This window comes from Hemicordylus capensis, chromosome 2 (assembly GCF_027244095.1).
Source record: "Hemicordylus capensis ecotype Gifberg chromosome 2, rHemCap1.1.pri, whole genome shotgun sequence".
Lineage (NCBI taxonomy): Eukaryota > Metazoa > Chordata > Lepidosauria > Squamata > Cordylidae > Hemicordylus > Hemicordylus capensis.
In genome coordinates, this window is record NC_069658.1 from 127,025,163 (window position 1) to 127,053,141 (window position 27,979).

General features: G+C 43.9%; 1 protein-coding gene across 14 annotated transcripts in view; it reads right to left on the reverse strand.

The window, feature by feature from the left end:
* Positions 1-27,979, reverse strand: part of LINGO2 (leucine rich repeat and Ig domain containing 2) — a 937,252-nt gene that overhangs the window by 171,294 nt on the left and 737,979 nt on the right. Inside the window, exon 1 of one of the 14 annotated variants that reach the window (XM_053298217.1) lies at positions 23,806-23,825. The exons of the other annotated variants lie outside the window; for them this stretch is intronic. The gene's annotated coding sequence lies outside the window, so the exon portion shown is untranslated. Of the gene's footprint in view, positions 1-23,805; positions 23,826-27,979 lie in introns of those variants that run through there. 14 annotated transcript variants of the gene reach the window in all.

Genomic DNA, 27,979 nt, shown 5'->3' on the forward strand with positions numbered 1-27,979 from the left:
TGGTTAGACATGCCAAATACTGTAGCTGACATCAAGACTAATGCTGTACATGCCAAAAATGTTTTGTGAAACAGTGAAGAGGTCATTATTGCCAATCTCCCCTTGCCTATGAAGCCCACTATACCTTCCAAAAATGTCTCTTTGAGGGTCCTGAGTGGTAGACATCCCTAACAGGAAATACTGGCTGACATCCAGACTAAAATTGTACACTGAAAAAGAGAGATGTTGGTGGTGGTAGTGGTGGTTTGTTTGTTTGTTTTGGCAAAAACTGTCTCTCCCCATTTGTGCACACATCTCTTTTTTTCCAGTGTACCATTTTAGTGGTACACTAAATACATAAGTATTTAGGGATTTCTACTGTGCCTCACAGTCCTAAAAGGACCCTAAGACAGTTGACAAAAAATTCAAAATCAAACTTGATACAACAAAACAAAACAAAATAAACAAACAGAACAGCAGGGACAATAACTCAGCCAAAGGGCAAGCTCAGCCCAACTCAAGTGCTTGACAAAACAATGTCTGACAAAATCAGGCATCAGGTTTGGGTTCCATTCCAATTAACTGAATAAACTGTCAGGGGTTGCTATTTTTTACCCCCAGCAGATAATCAACAGAGCACTAAGGAAGGCACGCACTCCAGCTACAGAGTAGTTGCAGAGTTTAGGTGTTGCAGCTGTTCAGAGAAGACACATGGAGATTCTCGTAGAATAAATGCTAAGTATTTATTGGTGAAGTACACTTCGGATAGGAAAGACCTAATCCTAATCTAAAGAACTACATAATGAATAGGTAGAGAGTGAGAGAGATGTTTCCATCCGCTCTTTAAGAGGAAAGCAAGGGATTCTGACTGAGCACAGGAAATACCTGTAGAGTCATATCAGGGGTCATAGAGTAGAGACAAGTAGAACAGTTAGAGAGACCCTTACTCACTACTCCCAATGCCCCTAGTGGCCATTAGGATAGTTGGTGCAAAAGGTCGATGCAATGGAAGTCCATCTCCAATATAAAGCTCTTTGAACTAGTTTTTGGGTTCAGGTTCACTTTGACTCCCTGATCTGAGCTACACCATTTGAGGAGAGCTAGAAAACCTAACCCATTCAAAAACCTAAATCAAGAGGACTGGTTTGTAATTATTCTGAAACACAATTGAAATCAATGTGGCTTACTCTGAAGCTAATACACACAATGAGGCTATTCTCATGATTGGCCAAAATCGAGCTATGGGAGCCTAGCCCCATTTCGGCCGATCATGTGCTGCAACGTGAGCCACAAAGTTCCCGGCAGCAAACCTCCCAAAGTACCCCTCCCCTTAGCCGACATTAACGGAACGAGTACTCGGTTAACCTCGTCTTTTTGATCATTTATTGCTGTGGCGTGGCTCCATGCTATAGCAACACATGAGGAAACCCCCGGCCGGGAGGCTGAAAGCAGCCTCCCAGGCTCGGGGGTCTCTCCAGCATGCCCCGTGCGCTTGCATGGGGCATCCTGGAACTTCCAGGGGCCGCGCAGCCCCTGATCTCCACTGGCTCCGTGACGGAGCCAGCAGTTGTGTGGGCGGCCAATCCGGCCATTCAGGGCTGCAATTGTGATCGCCTGTGGGGAGAGTGGGCTAAGCCCGCTCTCCCTGCAAACCCCCTTAAGGCAGGTCTCACTGATCATGAGACTCACCTCAATATTTCATTCTAAATCTTACTTTTGCTGATTAGGAGGCCATTCTAAGGCTAAGCTTTACAAACGAAAAGGTTGGTGCTTTGATGGTAGTATAAAACTACCAAGACTTATATGATTTGGGGGGAAACCCAGACATTTGTCCTCTTACTTGGAATTTCTTCTCTCAAATGCCAGAGCAACAAGTGCAGAATTATATATTGTTGGAGCAGCAGAAGCAGGGACACCAGGACATAGCAGCCCATCACATCTCTTCCCAACAAGCTTTGCTTGCACTTTGAGATTAAAACAAACACAGCAGGTCTGCCAGGGGTGTCACTATAATTGAGCAGATGGGCTCAAAGAACCTGGGGGCCACAGCTCTAGAGGGCCCCCCAGCTCCAGCCCTCCTTATGTTCTTCATTATATCCCTCACTCCAAGGGGCTTCTGGGGAGAGGGACAAACATGGGCCCCCTCTCCCCTAGCTACGTCCCTGAGGTCTGCTGTGTGTTTTTAAAGAAGGCCCCTCTTTTGAGAAAGCGGGCAACTTTCCACTGCTTCTTCCCAACTTGTGTGGAATATGCCAGGAACCAATACAAAGCAATTGATAGAAGATGCCCAAATTACTTTGTGTGATTTGCATAATTAGGAAGCAGTTTGCACAATATGCAAATCTGGCTTTCCCAATTTGAGGAACTGGGATATGGTAACCCTACCCACTGGATCATTAAGACACAGAAGACAGTCAGTCTGCATAGACATGGGATTTATCAAGAAAACAGTTCCTGTAATTGTTCAGCATTAATTTGGAGATGTAGATGTAATGCTAAACATAAGAAACACAAGCAGTTATTAACATTAAAGCACCACAAAATGTGCTTCTGGCAATGTTATCTTGTTTTAAGATAATTGGCTCAAACAGCAAGTTCCATTACTTTTTTATATCAAGGTCAAAAACAAGGCAAGATTAAAAAAACACTTTGTTGTATGAATTTACAAGCATGAACTCATCAGGAATTCTTTTGTACACATTTAGGGAGCTGCATGTAGATTGAAACAAGTCCTTTTCTCATTTGTGACTTAAATTTCAGTGCATGTGTCCTTTGATGAATACCAAAAGTTGAATAATTTTACTTCATTTAATTTACTTCAGCAACTTTTTCTAATTGGAAGAAGTAAGTTGCATGCCACTGCTGAAGGATACATGAGATGCAGTCAAGTTGCCAGAAATGACACTATCTTAAATTCATGAATATCAAACTATGAACTCATAGCTAACAAAGAATGAACATAACTGACACCACTGATATTTACTATAGAATTAATGTAGGGCGGGGGCGGTGGTGGTGGGGTGTAGAGTGAAGAATAATCCAGTTACAGTTATGCTGGTTTATCTGTCTAATGAACATCAGTTGGATTTAAATGTAATTATTTTGGCTAGATCATGCCCTGGGTTGCAAAATAAAACACAGCTTTCAGTCTGACATTTGACCATGCACAGTTGTGAAATGCCAGGAGTTCTTATAAATCTTTAGGACAGTGCCAGTGTTCTCTCTAATTTTTTTCATCTGTGTGCAGAATGAGGTTTGTTCCAGGTGGGAGTATCAAGGCAGTGTGTGCACACATGTGCATTCAGAATGGGGCCTTCCTGATTCAACCTGAGCAGGATCTAAAACTAACTGAGCGGACATCAAAAAACTTGTGAGTGCAGGCACATGCGCACGCCTTAGAGGGAACACTGGACAATGCCCCAACCCAGATCTACCTATGCCTTGCTATGGGTGACAAGTTGTACTACAAAGTGGATGGGAATCCACATCTAAATTCACCTTTTGCCTGTGGGCTTCCCAGAGGCATCTGGTAGGGCACTTCTGTGCTTGGGTCGGATTCAGCAAGGCTGTTCTTAGGCAAGGCTGTTCTTATTCATGCACAGCACTGCCACATATGTCTAGTTTGGCTCTAGGCTGCATGTGTTCACGTTTCCACACCCACGGTCTGATAAGCGTGAGAACTGGCCTGTAGTTCTGCTTAGGATTCATGCTCCTGGCACTTGCTTATCACTTTGAATATAGCCACAACCATTTAAGCAGATATCTGGTGGGCAGAGAAACAGTCTTGGCAGAAATAAATGGGACTTCCTGAGACTTTAGAACAGTTCTTGCATGTACAATTAAGAGGACAGAGCTGTGCTCAAGGGAGAAATCAGTAAAATCAATTCTTGCTTTGATGTTAGTTAAGCAGGGAGAATTGATTTCTGCCACAGAGCTCAGTGGAGAGTCTATTTTGTTTAACTTTCTTTCTTAAAAGAAAGTGCTCATGTGAACTAAAGCAGAGAATTATATGGAGCATATTCATGTTTCAATAAGATCAAGTACGCCATTTGAAGAAGCATGCTTCTCCCACAGAGTTACAGGTGTTTAGATTTTTTCTAATCTTCCTTTTGTAAATTTACGTGAGTACGCATTAAGAATGTTGGTTGAAAACTCTGTAAGAGACTGTTATGCTGCACTGTTTGATGCAGAGAATTATAGATCTGCAGCTTTCTGAATGGAAGGGACATTGTCCATGGGGTTCTCCTAGTCTGTTACAAATCAGCTGGCAGGTAACACAAACTGAGACACAACGGACAAGCAGTTTTTTCTTTACTCACAGGTTAGATTTATGAAGGAGAGATAACAGTACATTTCATATGCTCTAATCCTAAACATAATTTGAAATGAGTCCATGGGCAAGTGTTGTTAGGGGTTCCAGAAATGGGACTTCCTGTACACCCAATCTAGTAACCTTACAGAAGAACATAGTCTGGCTTGACCTGTCTCTAGTGGGGTCCAGAAAGAAAACAGTATTTATCACGGGAGCTAGGAGTAGCCTAGGGAACCAGCTAGGGAGGAAATGCAGCCACAGCGTCCTACCTCATGGGAGCCCAGGCAGGGGACCCCAACACCCCGAAAAAGAGCCTTTCTGCTTTTACACTCTAAAGCACTCCAGAAACCCCCAAGACAAGGCAACCATGGCTCTTTTTTCATTTCTGCAAATTCCAGCACTCCTGGCCTCTGGGCTAACATCATTTCCCTCATGCCTCCATAATCCTTCAGATCCTTAGTCAACAAGCCAAATTTCCTAAAGTCACTTCTTACTCCAGGAAAAAATCCCATCTTCCTGTCCAGCTATTATGAAACCCATTGTAATCCACTAGAGAGACTATTAAGCTAACCATTAAGGTACTAAAAAGATTTTGTACCTTTTTACCCTATAAAACTAGCCAGTCAAAAGTCCCCCAGACTGTAGAGCCTCTGGGATTCATCCCAGAGGTTGTGGCCCACCTTCCCCCCTGGAGACCAGGACTCTTCTTCCTTCATGTTGTACAGGCTTACAGGGAGCCTTCCCCATCTCCCTCTGCTCTCATGAATTTTCCTGTTTTTCTCCCAATTTCCCCCTTCCCTGGGTGTGAGTGAGTGAGTGACAGAGATAGAGCGCGCAGATGCACATGTGCTTGGGTACCTCAGGTCAGGCTAGGAAATTGTGTCAGGTCTATCTTTTACCACCAAAGCATAACCTCCAGCTAACTGTTCCAGCTAGGGGCATCCCCCGAGTGTTCCTTTGCCTTGTGTGCCCACCTTCCTTTCCCTGACTCTCTCCCACTGACTAGAACCCTGGCAGATTCAAAACAGTTCATGGTTTTCAGTAACTTTTTCTAATTGGAAGAAGTAAGTTACACGCCACTGCTGAAGGATACATGAGATGCAGTCAACTTGCCAGAAATGACCCTATCTGAAATTCATGAATATCAAATTATGAGCTCATCCCCTGGCAGAATGGGGAACTGCCCCCTTCTCAGACTCCACTTCTTGATTCCCAGCAGCCTCACAGTTTGGCCCCTCAGTCCACCGCTTACAGGAAGTCAGCAGCCGGCTCTCTCTCCCTAGTAAAAGAAGCCAATGCTTCCTTCTCCCATCCCCCAACCTCCCCAGTTCCTGTGCCCTCTTGCCCCCAATTCTTCAGCCTGTTCTTTTGCTGGCTTCTTTCCTGCTCTTTCCCCAAACTCTTCCAGGTTCCCTTTCTCCCTGCCTCCAGTCCATTTGACCAGTCCCTGTATCCTCTCCTCCCCTGGGCCTCTTCTGACTCCCCGCTTCCTGCCTCCTCTGCCTGAATTCTCTCAGGTTCCTTCCACGGCTTTCTCTACTTAGCAGATGACACAGCACCTCTTCCCTTCTCCACTTCCTTCCAGTTAGCATTTAGGACTATAAGCAGAGGTAAAGGATGGAAGCCAGGCACGCCTCCATCAGAACACCTGCGTCACGTGGGAATTCTCTCATTCAAGCCTCTTACTCTGTACTCAATAAAATATATTTTTGTTTGGACTTCTAAACCTGTGGTTGTGACTTTCTTGGGAAACTGCTGGATTTGTAGGCATGCTTAAATTTGTATACCACCTTTCATTAAAACAATCCCAAGGTGGTTCACACAGAAAAATTAACACAAGACTATAAACATTTCACAATTAAAATGTTAAGCTAAAACATAAAAACATAGATTTGACTAATACGATTAAAAATATAAGCATAAGTGCATATGTGTTATGCACACAAGCATACAAAAATACAAGCATAAGATAACCATTCAAAATACAAAGAAGCAGCAGTAGAGACAACCATATAAAAGCCTGCGTAAAAAGCCAAGATTTAACATGCTTTCTAAAAGCTGTGATGGAAACCGAGGAACCAATAGGCGCCAGGAGAGCATTCAAGAGTCTGGGGGCAGCAACAGAGAAGGCCCTGTCCTGCGTGCACGACACCCAGGGGCGGGGTGTGTGGAGGAAAAGCGAGCGAGAGAGAGCTCCTTCCAGCTCCCCTCTTCCCTCCCAAATGAGTGCATGTCCCTGACGCAGGGGAGGAGGGGACCTGGAAGGAGCTCTCCCTCGCTGTTCTCCACACTCCCCCCAGCCAGCAAGGAGTGGACGGACACACTGCTTTAAGGCAAATGGGGGAATTCTTCCAAAAAAACCCAACCCTCGCCGCTGCAGCCCAATTCCACCATGCAGGCAGCAGCACATTTTAATGTAAAAGGATGGGGGGACTTTCCCTTCGTCCCCCATCCCACTGGAACTGCTCCCCACCAATCTCACTGCTGTGGCAGCATTGACAAGAAAAATGGGGGGGGGTCTTCCTCCTCACCACCCCTACCGTCCTTGCTGCGTTAGTGGGGGCGGCATAAGACTTGGCCGCCTACAGGGGGCAAAAGGCTTAATATGCCTCTGCACCTAACACTTGACCCACAGTTAGAACATGTGATCTGACACTGGGCAAGAGAGGATGCCACCGTCATTGCCAACAATGACCTCAGACTGCAGGTAATAGGAAAGGAAAGATTGTGCTGTCGAGTCGGTGTCAACTCCTGGTGACCACAGAGCCATGTGGTTTTCTTGGGAGAATACAGGAGGGGTTTACCATTGCCTCCTCCTGCACTGTCTGAGATGATGCCTTTCAGCACCTTCCTATATCGCTGCTGCTCGATATAGGTGTTTCAGTGGGGGAACTGACAGCCTCTTGTTCTCTAGGCAAGTTGCTTCTCCACTGAGCCATAAGGTGGCTAACAGTGATACACACACACACATAAAACAAGTATTCATGGTAACTTACTTCTAAGATTTGAATTGGGTTTTTTCTTTTTTTAAAAAAAGCTAGGATGATTAGTTTATAAATATGCTAATAAATGCTATATAAATATAAAGTATTATTTTTAGCAGCAGCATGATGATTGTGTATAACTTTGTACAGCTAATTTTTGTTTTACTCTGTTAAAGGAGGATCAGATGCAGCAATATGCACATGATTAATCTCTGCATGGACAATAAGTACAATTTCCCTCTATAGCTTCCCTATGGAAACTTTTAAACCATGAGAGTCTGGACCTGTTCACAAAGTGCAAATTGGTTCAACTGAGAGACTTTTGATTGTCCCCGGAGCACCATTCATATGGATTGTGTAATGAGTGGTCTGACTTGTTCAGAGATCTACCCACAGTGCCATGGTAACTATTTCAGTAAAGTTGAAAAAAGCACCACTGTGATTGGTGCTGAATCACTGCAGTTTATTTTTAAAGCATATATCCCACCTTTATCAAGAGTTATTCAAGGTGGCTTACAATAATACAAGTAGAAATAGTATGATACAGTCACTCAAGAAAAATTACAATCAATTAACACTGTGTCAGCACAAAGAAAATCAAGAACGTACTGCACCATGAGATCTGCGGGAAGGCTTGATGAAACAGAAAGGCCTCTACACCATAGCTCTGTGACACTGAAAAATCTGGGGAAGATTTCAAAGCATTTTTACAAAATCAATGATCAAATTCATGTTACCTGACAGGGAAACAGTCCTTGCTCAGTGGTCCTCCAGGAAGACGAATAAACTCCACATAGCCTGCTTCCAGCATTTGAAGTAAAAAGCACCACAGACAGGAATTACCCTTTTGCTGATAGGGACCACCATCTACAGTCATTGCACTGTTTCCTCACTACAGGCAATCAGGACTCACCTGTTTTCCAAAGGATCTTAGAAAGCCAGTATAGAGAAACAAAATTGTTTAGAGAACAGAATTGCCTATCAGCAGGAATATCAATCTTCTTGCTGAACATAATGGAAAGACAACCATAGGTTGACGGGAACTGCCAACAACCACCAGAGGAAATTATCACAAAAGAAGGAACTCTGCCTACCCACAGCAAAGAAAGTGTACATTGCATGCGGTATCTTTCTTCTGGCCCAGCTTCTTGCTTAATCAGGCATAAGTTGACCCTGTCCTTACTTATACACTACTCAAATCTCTGCAGACTCCAAGTTAGCAGGACCTTCCATTATATTAATGGGCACTAGGAAGTAAACAAATAACTCATTGGCTACCTGAAAGCTGATAATTGGAATAAGGATTGCAGAAAATGGCACATACAAGTTTTTCAGAGTTTAAGTCATAAAATGAGGAACTCGGAAGCTTGCGAACTGCATCGCATTGCCCTGGAAGATATTCAGTGATAGTTTACATTGTCCAATCTCTACTGAATTAGTGGTACTACATCAGATGAAGTGGCCATTGAACACAATGGCCATCACAGCACATTAATTAAAATGGAATAGAAGCATATCTAAGCATACCCTTTGTGGGTCACACCAACAGGAACATATCTTACAACTCTTATATCAGTGATCTTTAATAAGCCTCTGATTAATCACCTCACTCTATCAGTACTGGCTCAAACCCATTGGACCGCACTCTTTTGCTGAAAATATGGTGATTTGGGGTTTTTTGGCAGGGGTTCAAAGCCATCACTGTCATGGTGGGACTCATGAAAACATCAATACTTTTTTGCTTTCTCCTTGCCCTTGAGTGAAAAAGCTGCTGTCCCTGTGGGTGTCATCAGCAGTGCCAGAAGCCTGCTCTTGTCAGCTGCCAGGAAGACAAGTGACACTTCTAGCTCTGCTGCTCCTGCCACCGCCTCCAAAGTTGGCAGCTTTTTCAGTCAAGGAAAATGACAGTTTCTGCCACAGGTAAGCTACCCAACACCACCTTGAAAATTATTGAAACTTTTGTAGGTCCCACCTCCATGAATGTGTTAAAACTTCCTCACTTTTCACTGCTCACAAAAGGATCAATGACATTTGGGGAAAGTTTTGGGACAGCTCTGGTCTGTACAGGGCTTTGGAGTAAGCAGTACAGTACACAAGTGGAACCCACAAACAAACAAACACATTGCATCATATCCGCAAGATAGGAAGCTGCTTTATATTGAGTCAGACCATTGGTCCATCTAGCTCAGTACTCTCTACACTGACAGGCAGTGGTTGATCTGGCGGTGCCTGGGATTGGACTGGAGTCCTTCTGCATGCCAAACAGATGCTCCACCATTTCTGCTCTGCTACTTATGGCGGCATCTGTCATACTCAGGTAACTGCATATGGAATGCAGTCTTTCCCCTCCACAAGAACTAAAAAAAGAACAACTGCCTATCCATCTTCCCAGGCTACACATTCTGCTTCACACCCTACCAAAATCCACTCCTTTTTTGGAGATCTCCCCTGCACTTCTCCCCCTCCTTTTCCACCTCCTTTTCTTGACACTTTCCACCTCCTTTTCTTGCCACAGGCAAGACACACACTTTAGCATTAAGGTATGGCATGCATCTGAACAATGGTCAGCTCAATAATTTGTTTTTCAGTATCAGAGACAAAGCCCATATTTCCCCCCACTTCATACCTGCCTGCTTTCCCCTCCAACCAAATTACAAAGCAAGCCACTTTGTTCTTTAAAAAAAAGGGAGAAATCAAAGTAGTCAAGGAAGATGATTGACTGAGGGATGTTCCACATAGATGGAGGACAGGGTGGAGGCTGGGGCTGCAGACTCCCCTTAGCAGATTCCAGAAAGAGCATCTTCAAGGAGAAGTGAGCAAAAGAGGCTGTGGGGGAGAAGACCCGAGAGAAGAAGAGAAAGGAGAACCTACGGATGTAGTGCTCCCTCCCATCCTATTGCTTTGGTGAAGGTGGGCTCTAATCAATATGCACAAATTAAACATCCATCATAAAATACTGTTGCTAACATTAGTAGAATGAAGTTTACACATTATATCGGGGCAGCAAATTGTTATTTGTCAAATAAATAAAAACAACAATACAATTCTACTACTATTGGGAATCTAATAACAACTAGCGCTAGACACCTCAATGCAGTATGGCAATACAAATGTGTGTATATACATACTATATTACATAAAAATGACTATTCTTTTTCTTTTAATAAATATATGAATTATTTATGAAGTCATACTGTAGGTCATATATCAAGCTTCCCCCACACCCACAAGAACAAACGCAAAAACAATTGATGTGAATTAATGCATTTTTAATGAAGAAGTCTTGTTTATCACTTAGCAGCCAAAGGAGCACTAGATATATTTTATGCATTCTTCTTTGCTTCTTTTCTAACAGAAAAATAAAAATAGGGTGAAGGTCAGGAAGCATATTCTTTATTACTGTCACCCAATGCTTCATATTCGTAGTTCTTTTTTCTATGCAACTGAAATCAAAAACCTCGCTCACAAGATAGAGCAGATTGGCCCAAAATAAATTCCACAGGCAGCATCGATACCAAATTAATCATGACTAAGTTCCACTGGCTGACATCCAGACTAAGTTACTCCCGAGTAGTCCTACTGGAATTAAGTAGTCCTTTAGACTTTTCCTGGCGTAGTATTAAGTTAGTCTGGGTGTCAGCCATTTGAATTAATGGGTTAAAATTTATCATGTCTCATTATTTCAATGGGGCTTACTCATTATTAGCTTAGTCTGAATCCTGCCATGACTGCTAATATCTGTGGAGCATGTTCATGCTTATGTCACATAGACCAATTTCATGGATAGGCCCTGTGACTTACTGCCAGAAGAAGACTTCACTGAAAGTCATTCACTATATTAGAACCCCCAACTTCCAGAGATGTAAGCCCCATGATACATGTACCCTGACCAGCATGGTTATTTCCTTCATGGTGGCTCCCATGCTAATTTTGGTCCTGCAAAATTTTCAGCTCTCTGATACTTCTGAGGGCATATTTAGTATAAGTTGTCTCAAGACCACTTGGGAAGGTTGGTGCTTATGTGCTATGCTAAACACACCATCAGAAGAACCATGTGGGCAGAAACCTTCATTCTGCAGAGGTGTGTCAACTATGTCAGATGGGTTACATATAAAAGGGGAGAGGGTGTTTCCTCACATTTATGGCCTCTTTGAAAATTCAGTAAGGTTTCCTGTTATTTTTTATTAATAGCTATTCATTAGATTGCTCTCTTTTAATTGGCTTAATCCCTTTTTGAGTCCCTATAACTGCTCTGCTGTGTCAAGACCAATGGTCTATCTAGCTCAATATTCTGTTCACCAAATGGGCCACACCAAAGTGCTCCAAGGAAATTTGAAAGTAAGGCATGAAGGCAACATCTCCTGTTTAGAATTTGTCATTGGTCTTCAATGGACCCATCCTTTATGCCAGGGGTATCAGAATCCTGGCCCATGGGCTGCAGCATCTAGCCCATGGAGCTCCTTCCTCCAGCTCCCAAGCCTCCAACCCCCTTGCCATGGGAGAGCCGCACCCTCCTTTCCTGACACACCACTCCGAGCTGCTCTCCCCCTTCACCATGTGGCGTGCGGCACGCCGGGGGGAGGAAGGTGAACTGAATCTTCCCCCACTGCACTGCAGGCGAGCCACTCCTTCCTTCCCCCGCTGAGCCAAACCATTCCTTCCTTTCTCCCTCTTCCACCACGCAGCGTGCCGGTTAGGGGAGGTGAATTGAGCCTTCCCCACCACACTGTGGGCAAGCCACTCATTCCTTCCCCCCACTGAGCTGAGTGGAGCTACTCCTTCCTTCTCCCCTCTTCCAACATAAGGCATGCTGGTGGCATGCCTAGGGGTGGGGGAGAGGTGAACTGAATCTTTCCCCACTACAACACAAGCGAGCTGCTCCTTCCTTCCTTCCACTGAACCGAGCCACTACTTCCTTCCCCCCTTTCTCTCTCCCGCTGCGTGTGAGGAAGTCAGGAAGAGATTGAGAGAAAGAAGGTGGCTTTATCTCTGCAAACGAGTGGGGAAGAGGAGTTCTGTTTTTCATGATGTTGTTCTGGAGTTATTGAGATTATTACTGGGTGTTGAAAATATGTTGAGAACAAGAACCACACACACACACACACACACACACACACACACACACTTTCTTTGAGAATATTTTAATGAAAAGGAGTGCTGCATTCAGCTAATTTAAGTGGCAGGATTGTTCATGCAAAATTTGGTATCTGTAGGTAACTGGGAAGTATCATATACATAATTTCTTCAAAGAGCTACCACCATTAAAAAAAAATCAAGCATATTCTGGTGTAAAAAGCAGTGCATTCAACTAATTTAAATGGCAGGGCAAGAGAGGGAGGAAGAGGGGAGAGAGAGGAGAAGAAAGTAAGAGAGTGAAAGACAAAAGAGGAGGAGGAAGACAGAAGGCACCACAAGGCAGGTGAGAAGCTGGTGCGAGGTGACAGAAAGCAGTGCGAGGCTGTGTGCGGTCCTGTGGAGGTCCATCAAAATAGTATCTGGCCTACCACACAATTGAGTTTGACACCCCTGCTTTATGCATTAATATAATGCTTTTAAAAGATAGGCCAATTTCTGACTTAATAACGCATTATAATTGTCTACTTAGGGGTTGAAGAGAATACCAAACAAACCTGAAATATATTTATTTGGATTTGCAATATACATTTTGACTTTGATAGTGAACAAGATGACTCTAAATTCTAACTCTCCTTTCCACTTCTATATACGTTTTTGGATGTTTTCCAGAGTACCAAAATATCTGTCCTCTTTCATACACTACACTCTTTTATATCTACTTTTTGTCTAAATCTCTCTTTTTTATTTTAAATCATCGAAATATAAGACTTCAATGCTGCACACTTTTGGAACTTCTTTGAAACATGAATTTTGAATATGCTATTTTTTGGTGGGTGGGGATTGAATTGGCAAATGCACAATTCTGAATTTGCTTCCCACTTCTTATGATGAATAAACTCTGAATGGCGCTGATATGCTATTTTATTATGAGAAGCAGTTAACAAGATTATATATATTTGCATGTATACTGCTTTGGGTGCTTCCTTAAAAAACATTTGATACATGTCATGAATGTAGAAAATAAAATCTAAACGTTCCCTCTGTAATCAGGTACAGTCTCCTGACTGTCTAAGTGCTCCACAGATAAGAACATAAGAACAGCCTTGTTGGATCAGGCCCAAGGCCCATCTAGTCCAGCATCCTGTTTCACACAGTGGCCCACCAGATGTCTCTGGAAGCCACAGGCAGGAGTTGAGGGCATGCCCTCTCTCCTGCCCTTACTCCCCTGCAACTGATACTCAGAAGCATCCTGCCTCTGAGGCTGGAGGTGGCCTATAGCCCTCCGACTAGTAGCCATTGTTAGACCTCTCCTCCATGAAGTTATCCAAACCCCTCTTAAAGCCATCCAGGTTGTTGGCTGTCACCACATCATGTGGCAGAGAATTCCACAAGTTGATTTTGCGTTGTGTGAAAAAGTACTTCCGTTTGTTGTTCCGAAATTTCCTGGCAATCAATTTCATGGGATGACCCCTGGTTCTAGCGTTATGTGAGAGGGAGAAGAATTTCTCTCTATCCATTTTCTCCACACCATGCATGATTTTATAGACCTCTGTAATGACTCCCTGAAGTCATCTTTTTTCTAAACTAAATAGCCCCAGGTGTTGTAGCCTTGCCTCATAAGGAAGGTGCTCTAGGCCCCTGATCATCTTGGTTGCCCTCTTCTGCACCTTTTCCAGTTCTACAATGTTCTTTTTTAGATGTAGTGAGCAGAACTGTACGCAGTACTCCAGTTGTGGCCGCACCATAGTTTTGTATAAGGGCATGATAATATTAGCAGTTTTATTTCCAGTCCCTTTCCTAATGATCGCTAGCATGGAATTGGCCTTTTTTCACAGCTGCCAGACATCGAGTCAACACTTTTAACGAGCTGTCCACCACGACCCCAAGGTCCCTCTCCTGGTCAGTCACCGACAGCTCAGATCCCATCAATGTATAATATACTTGAAGTTGAGTTTTTTTGTCCCAATGTGCATCACTTTACACTTGCCAACACTGAACCACATTTGCCATTTTGTTGCCCACTCACCCAATTTGGAGAGATCCTTTTGGAGCTTCTCACAATCAGTTTTGGATTTCACTACCTGAAAGGGTTTGGTATCATCTGCAGATTTGGCCACCTCGCTGCTTACCCCTGCTTCTAGATCATTTATGAATAAATTGAAAAGCACCAGTCCCAGTACAGATCCCTGGGGGACCCCACTTCTTACTTCTCTTCATAGTGAAAATTCTCCATTTATACCTAATCTCTGTTTCCTGTCTTTCAACCAGTTAGCAATCCACACATGTACTTGTCCCCTTATCCCATGACCGCTAAGTTTCCTCAGGAGTCTTTGATGAGGAACTTTGTCAAAAGCTTTTTGGAAGTCCAGGTATACTATGTCAACTGGATCACCTTGATTCACGCACTTGTTGATACTCTCAAGGAACTCCAAAAGGTTTGTGAGGCAAGATTTACCTTTGCAGAAGACATGCTGGTTCTCTCCCATCAGGGCCTGTTCTTCTATGTGCTTTACAATTTTATCCTTGAGGAATCTTTCCATCAATTTGCCTGGAAGGGATGTTAAGCTAACCGGCCGGTAATTTCCCGAATCACCCCTGGATCCCTTTTTGAAAATTGGTGTTACATTTGCTACTTTCCAGTCCTCTGGTACAGAGCCTGATTGCAGGGATAAGTTATATATTTTAGCAAGGAGGTCGGCAATTTCACCTTTGAGTTAAGAACATAAGATGCTAAGAACAGCCCTGCTGGATCGGGCCCAAGGCCCATATACTGTAGTCCAGCATCCTGTTTCACACAGTGGCCCACCAGATGCCACTAGAAGCCTACAGCAGAAGTTGAGGGCATGCCTGCAACTCTACAATCCTGCAAGAGTTCTTTGAGGACTATTGGATATATGCCATCCGGCCCTGGCGATTTGCTAGTTTTCAGTTTTTCTAGACAGTTTAGAACATCATCTCTTGTCACTCCTATCTGACTCAGATATCTAATCACCCTGATGATTTTCCAACTTTAGCCCTCTTCAGACATTATGAGCACCCTGGGTGCTCACAGTTACAGTGGGCAAAAGCCGGGACAAAGTCCTGCTGCCCCACTGTCAATCACCCCCTCATGCTGATGGACATGGTTACAGTGCTGTTCATCTGAAGGGGATGGTGCCGTAAGCATGATCTCAGCAAATCCGTGAGCTGAAACCTGGATCCAACCAGGGAGCAACTCACAAATTTTCCGCTATCACACCTGCATCACCACCCCCTTGAGACAAACGGCACCACAGTGGTGCAGGCCTGGCCGCGGAGGCCAGAGGTAGCGGCAGGCCCGGCCCAGACACAGAGGCAAGGCCCAGGAGGGGGGAAAGAAAGTGGGGTGTGTGTGGCAGAAGTGGCGGTGGGAAGGAGAGGTGTCTGGGCCCAGAAGTGGAGACTGGGGCAGAAGGTGTGTGTGTGGGGGAGAGGTAACCATCGGCCCCAGAGAGTGTACAGATGCTCTGTGCGGGGTCGGCTAGTATAAAGGTAATCTCATACTATAACAAAAAATCAACAGAACTGTATAAATCAAATTAATACAGATGAATACTTCACAGAGGCTTCTGCCCAAGGTGCATCCACTCCTCCCTCCCGCCCTCTCTCCCCCACCCCCCATGCCTTAGTGCAAGCTGCTGTTTGGAACAAGAAGTGAAGATGGCCCCCTGCCTTCTTCTTCTTCTCCCCACACCCACTACCACCCGTGGCTTTGCTGCAGAACTGTATGCACATGGTGAAAAACCAAACATCCTCTGCATGCTCTTCCTCTCACTCCTATGCAAATAATATCACACACTCACTTGATCAGGAGCCAATGATTTCGGGAGGAGTGAAGAGTGGGCTACCATCCAACCTCTCCTTCATGGGCCAGGGAAATGTGTCTCTCCCCTCCCACCACCCGGTTCAGTTATAGCTATGCCTGACACAACCTCCATCAATCTGCTCTCCTTAGCAGATAACAGGTGGGATAAATTCCCCTCCCCAAACTGATGCCTTTCCCTGGTCCAAATATTCCAGTGAGATCTCTGTCCTCCCAACCATTATTTCCAATAGAGAAATATCTACTGACGGGTGGATTGAGCACTCTGTCACCTGTAGGCGACCAAAGATTTGCCACCTCAGCAGCAAGGGAGGAAGGAGGGGGGAATGTTAAAACCACCGCCGCGCAGCAGTGTGGTGACGGAGAAAGCAGCAATACACACATGTGTGCAGAAAGGCCCGAAATTGGGTGATAGCTGCCTGCATGGGTTAGGAAGGTTATCGCTGCCCTCTCCACTGCCATGCTGCAGCGTGGCAGTGGTCTTAAAGTTTTTTTAAAAATAGATTTAATGCCTGCCACTTTTAAAAGTTTTTTAAAAAATGTATTACCAAAATTTGCCGCTGGGGGAATTTTGCTGCCATAGGCAGTTGCCTCTACTGACTCTCCTTTAATCCACCAGTGTCTACTGACTAGTAAGGAATATTAATATTCTTTTGGCAAATCTCAGACCCTAATCAGGCATAACTTAAAGGCAAACCTGTAACATTGTATTATTATTCTTATCATAATCCTTGCAACTATAAGAATAACCATCACAATTCTACTCAATTTTCTGTTTAAAACCACCAAAGTGGCTTAGAAAGAATGACATACAATCTTGTATAAAAGTAGTAACAGATACAGTAAAAATGGTATAAGTACTAACTAGGCCAATGAAAGGCAGCATTAATACCCAATATAAGAACAACAGTCTCAAAGAAGAAGTAAATAACCATTTGATGTGACAACAGGGTCTCTCTCTCTCCCCCCCACCCTCACACACACACTCACACACCCTTTCACTGTGGCTATGGATTCAGCAGGTTCTGTGCCCTTGAAGTGGAGTTTTGACACTGCATGAGCCATGGTTGCTTCATTCCCTTCAGTGTTGGGAAATGCTCCATTGTGGAGATCTATTGCTCACATTGACCCTTTAGAAATAAATGGTGTAGTCTCTTCTGGCCTGGAGCTATTGTGTTGAACTCCTTCAAGTGTTGGATTGCTGCCTATATGAGCTATGCACTAAATTAATCTTTGTTTTGAAGGTGTTGAGAGGATTTTCAGAGGCCCAGTTCTGAACCTCTGTAAAAGACTTTTCTCCAGTATTCACTGAAATGTCTTAGGCCCTAAGACAGGGCCTTCACTCAAGCCCTGTACCCCCGGCTTGGCAAGACACAATCCTATCTGTGGTCAAATGGCAAGCCTCACGGTCAGCAGTGAGCCACTGGACACAAATGCATGACAAACTGGGAGGTGGGACTTGCACCATTTGCCAGTGATGGTCTGCCCAAACAGCAAAGCAGGGAGAGAGGGACGGAGGGGGGACAGGGTAGAACAGAGACCACAAGGGCTCTTGAGGGACCAAAGGAGAGTCTTGTGAGATACCAGAAGGACTAGTAGCTGCCAAACTACTGTTTACAGGCAGTAGTTTTGACAAAGCTTAGAGGTTTGGATGGCATCCTAAAGTTAACTGTCTAACAAGAAGGGTCCCATGAGTATCTCTCAGTCCTGCTTCAAAATTAGTCCCATGGCATTCGGAACAACTATGGGAGCTGAAGCAGACAGGTAGACAACTAGAGCGCAAGTGGAGGAAGACTCAATGCGAATCCAACAGATCACAACACAGAGCACATTTGTTGATCTATGCTCTGGCAGTGTGGGCAACAAAGAGGTTATTTTATGCCTGCATTGCCTCTGCAAATTCACATCCAGCAAAGTTGTCTAGAATTATGCCAATTCCCCCTTGAATTTGAACTTGGAAGCATTAATCACTCGTCATGATGTTTTCAATGATTTTTTCACAGATAAAATCTCTTCTATTCGGGCCGAACTGGATCCCACAGTTACTGCAGAGTCTACTGTGGAGGAGTCCAGCAACTCCTCTTAAAGATTAGATTGGATCACTTTCAGTTTGTGACAGCTGATAATCTGGACAAACTGCTTCAGACTGTATTTCCTACAACCTATTCTCTTAACCCATGCCCAACTTGGCTTATCTCGTCTGGTAATCATATTATCAGAGAGGGTCTGGTAAATACCATAAATGCTTCTCTGAGGGAAGGCAGGATTCCTCCTCGTCTTAAGGAGGCTATTATTAGATCTTATCTGAAGAAACCTGCATTGGATCCCTCAGCTAATTACAGACCAGTTCCCAATCTTCCATGGTTGGGCAAAGTGATTGAGCGAGTGATGGCCTCTCAGCTCTAGGCAGTTGATACAGATTATCTAGACCCATTTCAAACCAGCTTTCAAGCAGGCTGTGGGTTTGAGACTGCCTTGGTTGGCCTGATGAATGATCTCCAATTGGCCATCGACAGAGGGAGCATGACTCTGCTGATCCTTATCTTTCAGAGGCTTTCAATACCATCAACCATGAGTCACCTGAGTAAGGGGGATTGGGTGGCATTGTTTTACAGGGTTTCCATTCCTACCTCTGTGGTAGATTCCAGATGGTGTCGCTTGGACACTGCTGCTCTGCAAAGCAAAACCTAAAGTATGGAGTACCACAAGGCTCCATACTGTCTCCAGTGCTCTTTAACATATACATGAAACCATTGTGAGAGATCATCAGGAAGTCTGGTGCAGGGTGTTATCAATATGCTGATGACACCCAAATCTATTTTTACATATCAGACTCATCAGGAAATGGCATAAGTTCCCTAAATGCCTGCCTGGAGACAGTAATGAGCTGTAGGGATTGGCCCGAACCAACTCGGGCAGCCGCACATGGGGTCGGGATCAGTTCCTTTTAAAAACCATGCACAGCAGCCATGTGCATGCTGGGAGCAGTGCTGCAGCCATGTGTGGCCTTTTGGACAGTGAGTGCCACACCCGGAAAAGCAGTGGGGTAGCGGAGGAGCAAGTAAGGACCTGCTTATCTGATGTTAAAAGGAACCGATCCACGCCCTGCAGATCTGGTTCGGATGCAGGCCCCTGAGCCAGTTTGGCACTTCCCTAAGGAGGTGCTGAACTGGTTCGGGCACATCCCTACTGGGCTGGATGAGCCCAGTAACAAACTGAAGCTGAATCCAATAAGACAGAGGTACTGATTGGGGGTGGGGGGGTGGGTCGAGACCTGAGTGATGGTTTAGATCTGCCTGTTCTGTATGGAGTTACACTCCCTATGGAAGTTCAGGTATGTAGTTTGGGAGTGCTCCTGGATAGTGGTCAGGAGCGCTTTTTATCAGCTTTGGCCAATACATCAGCGACACCCATTTTTTTAAAAAAAGGTAAATGACCTTAAAACAGTGGTACATATGCTGGTAACCTCCAGCTTTGACTACTGTAATGCACTCGACATGGGGCTTGCCTTTGTATATGGTCTGAAAACTACAACTGGTACAGAATGTGGCAGCCAGACTGGTCTCTGGGATAACCTGAAGAGACCGTATAACACCGATTTTAAAAGAACTGCACTGGCTGCCGAGATGTTTCCAAGCAAAATACCAAGTGCTTTAAAAAAAAAAAAATTAAGGAAAGAGCAGAGAGCACTATAATGAGCAGGAGGAGATGTGACAAGGCTGACTACCTTGGCTCTCAGTGAAGTGCAAGGTTCTTGTGGCAACCTGTCCAAAGGAGGTGTCCAAGGGTGAATAAACACCTCTCCCCTCTATACTGAGGTGCAGTGGGGGAAGAAAGCAGAGGGCAGCAGGATGACTGGACAGTTAGTCTGAATGATACTCCGACCAACTCATCCTAAATGTGTGGAGGAGGAACATGGGTGCACATGTCTCCCCCCCCACACACACACACCTGGCACACGTTTCATTGCACTGCCATCTAAATGTTCAAATTAAATACTATATTAAATAATTTACTACATTAATATAGTATTAGATGCAACTAAATGCATCGAACGTAAATAGATGGAAGCAGGATGGTACACTGGAGGACAGAGAGACACGTGTGTCCACACTCCTCCGCAACAGGTTAAAAATGGTCTGGAAAGAGTATCATTTGAACCGGCTGATAAGGAGCATAGAGAGCAATTTTCAGTATAACTCTCTTTGGCATTCAAACAAATGCAAGCCAATAAAAATAAAACAATTGCCATAGTTTCCATTCCAGGAGGCATTGCTCCAGTTAAAACCAAACAGCAATACAAATAACATTTCCATCAAATAACATTTCACATTAAATAAGAACAGGTTAACATGAGTCCTTCCGGTTTTGCTGATTTCTGCAATGCATTCAAAATAGATTCCTATTGAGTGTCAAATATATCCAGTTCATCTTCTCTCCTATTGATTAGTTTCTTCTGCTATCATCTACAGCAGGAGTTCCTCTTGGCCTCATTTGTAGGTTGCCGAGGTAAAGAAGGATATTGGTGGGGGGGATCTCTCTTCTAGCAGAAAATGCTATTTTTCCTGAAGCGGGTAAGAAGTAACAAGTTGTACCTTCTGTACACAAAAGGATTCTGGCCCAAGACTGCTCTGAATCAGAAGACAAGAGTTGGCCTTAACATTAGGCAGTTCACCTCAAGAAACTGATTTCAGAATACTATTAAAGAGCAGCAAATGGTAGATTATTTAGTTTTTGTGACATTTTCAACCACCATGGGGCAGCATGTAGATTTTCTGTTCAGACACCAAACAATCTTGCACAGTCTCTGCAGAAAATTGGAACTACTACTAAGAGCTAGAAAAGAGAATGACCAAAAGACTGAGTTGCAAATGAAGTAACTCCCCACTCAAATCTCTACCCTATTAACTCAGTAGGTCAGAGGAATGTGCAAAAAATAGATTTTGTGTTTTGTTTCGAGCTCAAAACAAAACACAGATGGTCAAATGTTTTGTTGAAACAACGGTCAAACTGGTTGTTTTGATGAAACAAAATTCAATATGTTTAAAGTGTTTTGGCCATAGTGAACAATGGGGAACTTGAAACAACCCATTGTTCCCCATGGGTATTTCCTAGGGACACCAAAGTGGGTTGGTGGTAGGTCATAGGATCCTATGGGGGGTTGGAGAAAAGGTTAAAATTTGTTAAAATTGCTTGCTTGCACATTTATTTTGTGGGTTGGATGTTAGGTAGCACCCATCATGCCCTACCACACAACCCAATTTGGCATCCCTAGGAGCTACCCATGGGGAACAATGGGGAGTTCCACGTGTCCCCATTGTTAGGGATGGGCCCGGACCAGTCCAGAGGCCATTGTAAAGGCCTCCGGACCGGTCCAGACCAGTCCAGACCTTGGTGGTTCGGTTTGGGGGTGGGGGGTAGCTTTAAGAGTGGCGGGAGGGTTTACTTACCCCTCCCGCTGCTTTCCCGCTCTGGCACCGCAATGTTCAGAGTAATTGGGGCAGCAGGATACCTCCCTGCCGCCCCTTCCCCGCCGCTGCTCTGCAAACTTCCCAGTAGTCCTTTGCGCACGCACGCGCATGGCAGAGATGTGAAGTGCGCGCACAAGGTGCACGCGTGCAAAAGACTACTGGGAAGTTGGTAGAGCAGCAGCGGGGAAGGAGCAGCAGGGAGGTATCCTGCCGCCCCAATTACTCTGAACATTACGGTGCCAGAGCGGGAAAGCAGCGGGAGGGGTAAGTAAACCCTCCCGCCGCTCTTAAAGCTACCCCCCACCCCAGTGCCGGACCGCAGTGTGGCGGTTCCGTGCACACCCCTACCCATTGTTCCCTATGCCTAGAACAGGCAGCACTCACAGAGGGCACACACAAATGTTCTTGTATTGCAATTCATAATGCATTAGTAGCAAGCAGAGCCATAAGCCCTGTCTTGAAAAATACTGCAGAAGCACACAGTAAAAGGGAAGCTGTCCCTCCCAACACAAAACACACATTTCAAACACAGTCCAAAAATGGCAAAAAAAAAAAAAAAAGAATCACTGACCCAGAATCCATTGCCAGCCACAGTGCTGAAGTAACATGATTGGGACAAGTTGCTCTCTCTCACACAATTATGACTCCTTACTTTCTAGCATTGCAACAGCTGTTACAGCAGCACCCCTAGTAGCAAGCATAGCCATAAGCTCAACTAGAGCAACTTCAGCCACATTTTGACTGAGTACACCTCTGTGGGCACCAGGTGTCGAATTTGACTTGATGGCACACTTTACCTTTACACCTTGTAATGCAGATTGCAGAGAAGACCAGAGCACTGAGTGAAGCACAAGTTAGCCCCAAGGCCAGGCATGGTGCTAATCACAGATATCAACAAAAAATATTACACAAAGAGATGTCACTGTTCATTTCTCACCACAACACTATCTCACAAACTCTCAACAAAAAGACCTTTTTTATTGCTCACACAAAGCAAAACTAAAAACTGGTAAACATAAAAACATAAGACATTTTGGTGTGAAATACTACCCTCGGTTTAAGTAAAAATAGAAATCGAAATAAATAAATAAATATAATAATAATAATAATAATAATAATTAATAAAAACAAATGAGCATAGATGAAAATCTCGGTTCCCCAGCTGTAAAATTCCTTAGAAGTGATAACACACAGTTCCCTGGCTGGTGGAGAGACAATGAGCAAGGGTTGGGGAGAGAGAGAACATAAGGACAGCCCTGCTGGTTCAGGCACAAGGCCCATCTAGTTCAGCATCCTGTTTCACACAGTGGCCCACCAGATGCCGCTGGAAGCCTACAGGGAGGAGTTGAGGGCATGCCCTCTCTCCTGCTGTCACTCCCCTGCAACTGGTATTCAGAGGCATCCTGCCTCTGAGGCTGGAGGTGGCCTATAGCCCTCCAACTAGTAGCTGTTGACAGACCTCTCCTCCATGAAGTTATCCAAACCCCTTTTAAAGCCATCCAGGTTGTTGGCTGTCACCACATCTTGTGGCAGAGAATTCCACAAGTGGATTATGCATTGTGTGAAAAAGTACTTCCGTTTGTTGGTCCTAGATTTCCTGGCAATCAATTTCATGCGATGACCCATGAAATTTCATCAATTTCATGGGATGACCCATTCTAGTGTTATGTGAGAGGGAGAAGAATTTCTCTCTATCCACTTTCTCCAGACTATGCATGATTTTATAGTCCTCTATCACATCTCCCTGCAGTCATCTTTTTTCTAAACTAAATAGCCCCAGGTGTTGGAGCCTTGCCTCATAAGAAAGGTGCTCTAGGCCCCTGATCATCTTGGTTGCCCTCTTCTTCACTTTTTCCAGTTCTACAATGTCCTTTTTTAGATGTGGTGACCAGAATTGAGCGCAGTACTTCTGGAGAAGGGGGAAACACCTGATTCCGAGGCTAATACATTTCATAGCATCGGCCAGTGCCTCCCAAGCATTAATGTTAAGTCTCAATTTCTCTATAAATAATGTTTCCTTGATTTTCCTTATTTGTAGATTCTGAAAATAGATATTTTAGTGGGCACCATTTGGCCTTCATGCTTAATCCTCATATGTATAGAATGAAATGTAACCTAAGCATTGAATTTTATATATTGTACCTTTCTTTCCACAGTTTCCTTCCCCCGTTCACAAATTTCACTGTCTTGTACATCACATCTTCTGAATTGCCTGTTTTAAAGAGTTGGAAAAGAGCTAGATTCATTAAGGGTTTGCTGGTACTTAAAATTAGGGATGTGCAAGTTGATTCGGGTACAAATCAATTTGTACCTGAATCTAGCTGATTCGGGTGATTTGGATACAAAACAAATCAACCCTGTGGTCCATTGGCTAGATTTGGGTACAAATCGAATCGCGCCTGATTCGATTTGAATTGATTCGAGTTTTGGATCCCTCCTATTAATTTCCCCAGATTCCCAGCTTTCATTTAAAAAAAAAAAAAAAAAAGCTAAGCTCTGGCCCTTATAGAAGTGGAGTTGTGGAGCAAAATGTGTGGTCACTATTTTTCAAGTGTTTGGATTCTTTGGTATATAATAACTTTCACTCAATGAATCCTTATGACGATTCATTACACAGCTTCATTTCTTCTATTCACTTTGACTGTCTTTTCGACAGTGCCAACCGCCAACTGCCATGTGCCAACTACACCCCATTCCAACCTGCAAGGCAGTGGGGTACTACTCAGTTTAAGTTAGGTGCCTAATGGGTAGAGGCTACCACCCAAATTGCAGAGAAATTTGGCAAAGGGCTGATTTTTGGTGAATTTTTGTAGTGTCTTTGGGGCAGATTTGGGGCATAAAGTTGGATCTAGGGAAGAAGAGTGGGGTGGGGTGGTAGTGCCTAATGGGTGGAGCCTACCACCCAAATTGCAGGGGGATTGGGCAAAGGGCTGATTTTTGGTGAATTTTTGAATTTTACACCTCTTTAAGGTTTTTCCCCATAAGGTATAATGGAGATGTATCGCTTCATGTTGTGGGGAAAGGGGTGGCCTAGAGTGATGTGGGGTTGGTGATAGTGTCCAAGGGGGGCAAGGAAGCTACCAGAATTTTTTCAAAGGATTTGGATCGAGGGCTGATTTTTGGTGATTTGTTGAAGTTTACGCAACTTTAAGGTTTTTCTCCATAGGGAATCATGTAGGTTTCAGCAGCCCCATAACTGCACTTGGAGGGTGCTGTGGTGGCCCAGAGCAAGTGGCAGTGTAGTGAACAGACGGTGCCAGCCACCCCCATGGGTTTCTAAGCCATGGGGTGCAGGGTTCTGTTGTTTCTGAGGTATTCTGCATGTAGATTCTCTGGTAGCAAATGAGATTTTCAATACAAACCATGAATCCACTCTCAAATTGATCCAAATTGATTCAGATTCGGATTAATTTGGATCCAAATCGAATCTGGGGTGATTCGGATGGGTCAGATTCAGACCCAAAAACATATCAGGGGTGTTTCAATTCGGATCCAAATCGAAACACCAAAAATCCGAATTGCACACCCCTACTTAAAATACCATTCATTACTGATAGATTTACATGGCAAACCCAGATAATCTTGGAAAGACAGGGAATTAAGGTGAACGTGGTTTGCACAGCACCAATGACACTTAAACAATTGTTAGTTAACTCTAGATTGTATGATAGGAGATGTGATGTACAAGATTGTGAAATTTGTGAACAAGGGGAAGGAAACTGTGGAAGGAGAGGTACAATATATAAAATTCTATGCATTTCAAGTAAAGGATCAGATAGGTGATGCGAAAGACTTCTGGCTGAGACCCTGTAGAGCAATGACTAGTTTGAATAGACTATACTAGGCTTGACGGATCAATCATCCAAACACATGTTCATTCCAATAATACTCCCCAGTTCCTTGGGAAAACTCACGGCAGATAAACTACATTAGCACTGACTTAAATTTGTAGCATATATTATTTCTTTATTATATTTTTATACCACCCATTCATCAATTTGTAGGCAGTGTACAAATGGTTAAATCAAAATACATAAAATTATAACTCTTAAAACAGATTTTAAAAGCAGTAAAGGTTTACATGACATCTTTCAAGAAAAAATATCAGCACAGTTTACAGAGCAAAAGGAATGAGAAGATGCTTCCTATAGTAAGAAATTTAAGACACCACAAAGCCTCTCCTCTGCAAATGCCTCTCAAAGAGGCTCATGCTCTAAAAAGGGACACACCAGCAACAGCCACTAGGAGGAATACTTATAGGCTTGTGCATTTCGATTCGGATACAAAACGTTTTGTGCCTGAAAATGGCAATTTTGGAGGTTTTGTAACCAAAACAAAATCAAGAATTAAAAAACAGATATTTTTGTTTCCAAATCGAAATGACTGTGTTTCGGACAGAATGCTTTGTTCTTTGGGAAAGCATTGCAATTCAAATTGACTTCTCTGACTCTCTCTGCTCCAGCTGAGGCACTGAGTGATTAGCAAGAGATAAGATATGCAAAAAGCTGTTGAACCTGAATGGTTTAGTTAAGTATCTGTTGTATTCAGGGTGATTGAAATGCAAACTGACCTTGCAAAGGGATTTGGAAGACAGCATTTTGAGACAGAAATACCCAAATATCTTTGGGAGCTCAATGCAAATCCAAAGCTCTTGCTAAAAGTCATGGTATAAATTGTGTGGAGAAGCTTTTCGAGAAGCTGGTTAAGAAAGTTATGAAATTACACAGGTTTTTCTTTCCAAAGGTTTAGAAAGAATCTCTTGACTTGTTCAGCGGTCTTTTGAAGAGCTACTTTGTTTTTCTTCTGATTTTTATGGGTTATAGTGGTGTCTAAGTTTTGTTGCCCAAGTTGAGCAGTCTAATGTAATTTAGGCCACGATGTAATTTGGTGAGACATGATGTCTAAGCCAGTGGTTCACAACTTTTGCCATTGCAAGGACAGGTCATCCACATGGGACTACAGGAGACAAAAGGAGGGGCGTGGGGAATACCCCTGTCAATCTATTGACAGCCCCAGGAATCTTAGTTGCTTCTCTCTTTCTTGTAACCATGATCCATGGTTTTGCACTTTCTTAAATGTAGTGATGATAAATCTCAACAATTCTGAACTGTAGGCTGATTTGTTTGGGCTACGGCTCACTCCACTTCAGTTAAATGAACGTTTGAAGCTGTTCCATAGTACCAAGGCAATTCACTGGTCTATCTTACTATCTCAAGTGACCTGTGGTCACTGTTCCATGGGGAGGGAGTGTTTTTATTGAAAGATTGCTTGAATCCACAAATGGGTTGTGCTGCTATGCTAAGCTCCCACCTGCTGCAAAATTCTCAAATAACTGTGCCAAAAAATTAAGTGTCGTTTTTGTCATTCTCTTCACTCTTCCAAATTGTTCATGTGGGGCTTCAGGGACAAAACAGTGGGTTGGGTGGCAGTGCCCCAAGGGTGGTGCACCCAGATTCCAAATAGGGCAAAGGGCTGATTTCTTAGGAATTTCTGAGGTTTACGCGTCTATTTCCCCCCATAGGGAATAATGGAGGTTTCAGCAGCCCCATAACTCCACCTGGGGGGCACTGGGATGGCCCAAAGCGAGTGGTGGTGTAGTGCGCAGAGGGTGCCAACTACCCCCCTGGATTGCTAACCCATTGGGGTACTGGGCTTTGTTGTTTCTGAGGTGTTGAGTTTAGATTCTCTGGTAGCAAATGAGATTTTTAATGCAAAACCGTGAATCCACTCTCATATGCTACCAGAGAATCTACTCTCAGAACACCTCTAGAACAACAAAACCCTGTACTTCATGGGTTGGCAACCCATGTGGATGGTTGGCACCCTATGTGCACTACACTGCCACTTGCTCTGGGCCACCCCAGTGCCCCTCAAGTGGAGTCATGGGACTGCAGAAACCTCCATTATATCCTACGAGGAAAATCTGAAAGACACCTAACTTCATTAATTCTTTAAAAATCAGCCCTTTGCCAAATTCCTCTGAAAATATTGTGGTAGCTTCCTTGTACCAACTGGGCACTACCACCAACCACACTCCACTCTGGACCATCCCTCCCCCCACCGCGTGAAGCTATACTTTTCCTGAAACCTCCATCATACCCTATGGGGAAAATCTGAAAGATGCGCAAACTTCAAAAATTCACCAAAAATCAGCAGTTTGCCCAATTCCTTTGAAATTTTTATGGTAGCTTCCACTCATTGGGCACTATAACCCCCACCCAATCTTTTGACCATGTGACCCATTTTTAAATCTGAATTAATTCAGATTCAGATTCGGATTAATTTGGATACAAAACAAAACTGGGGTGATTCAGAA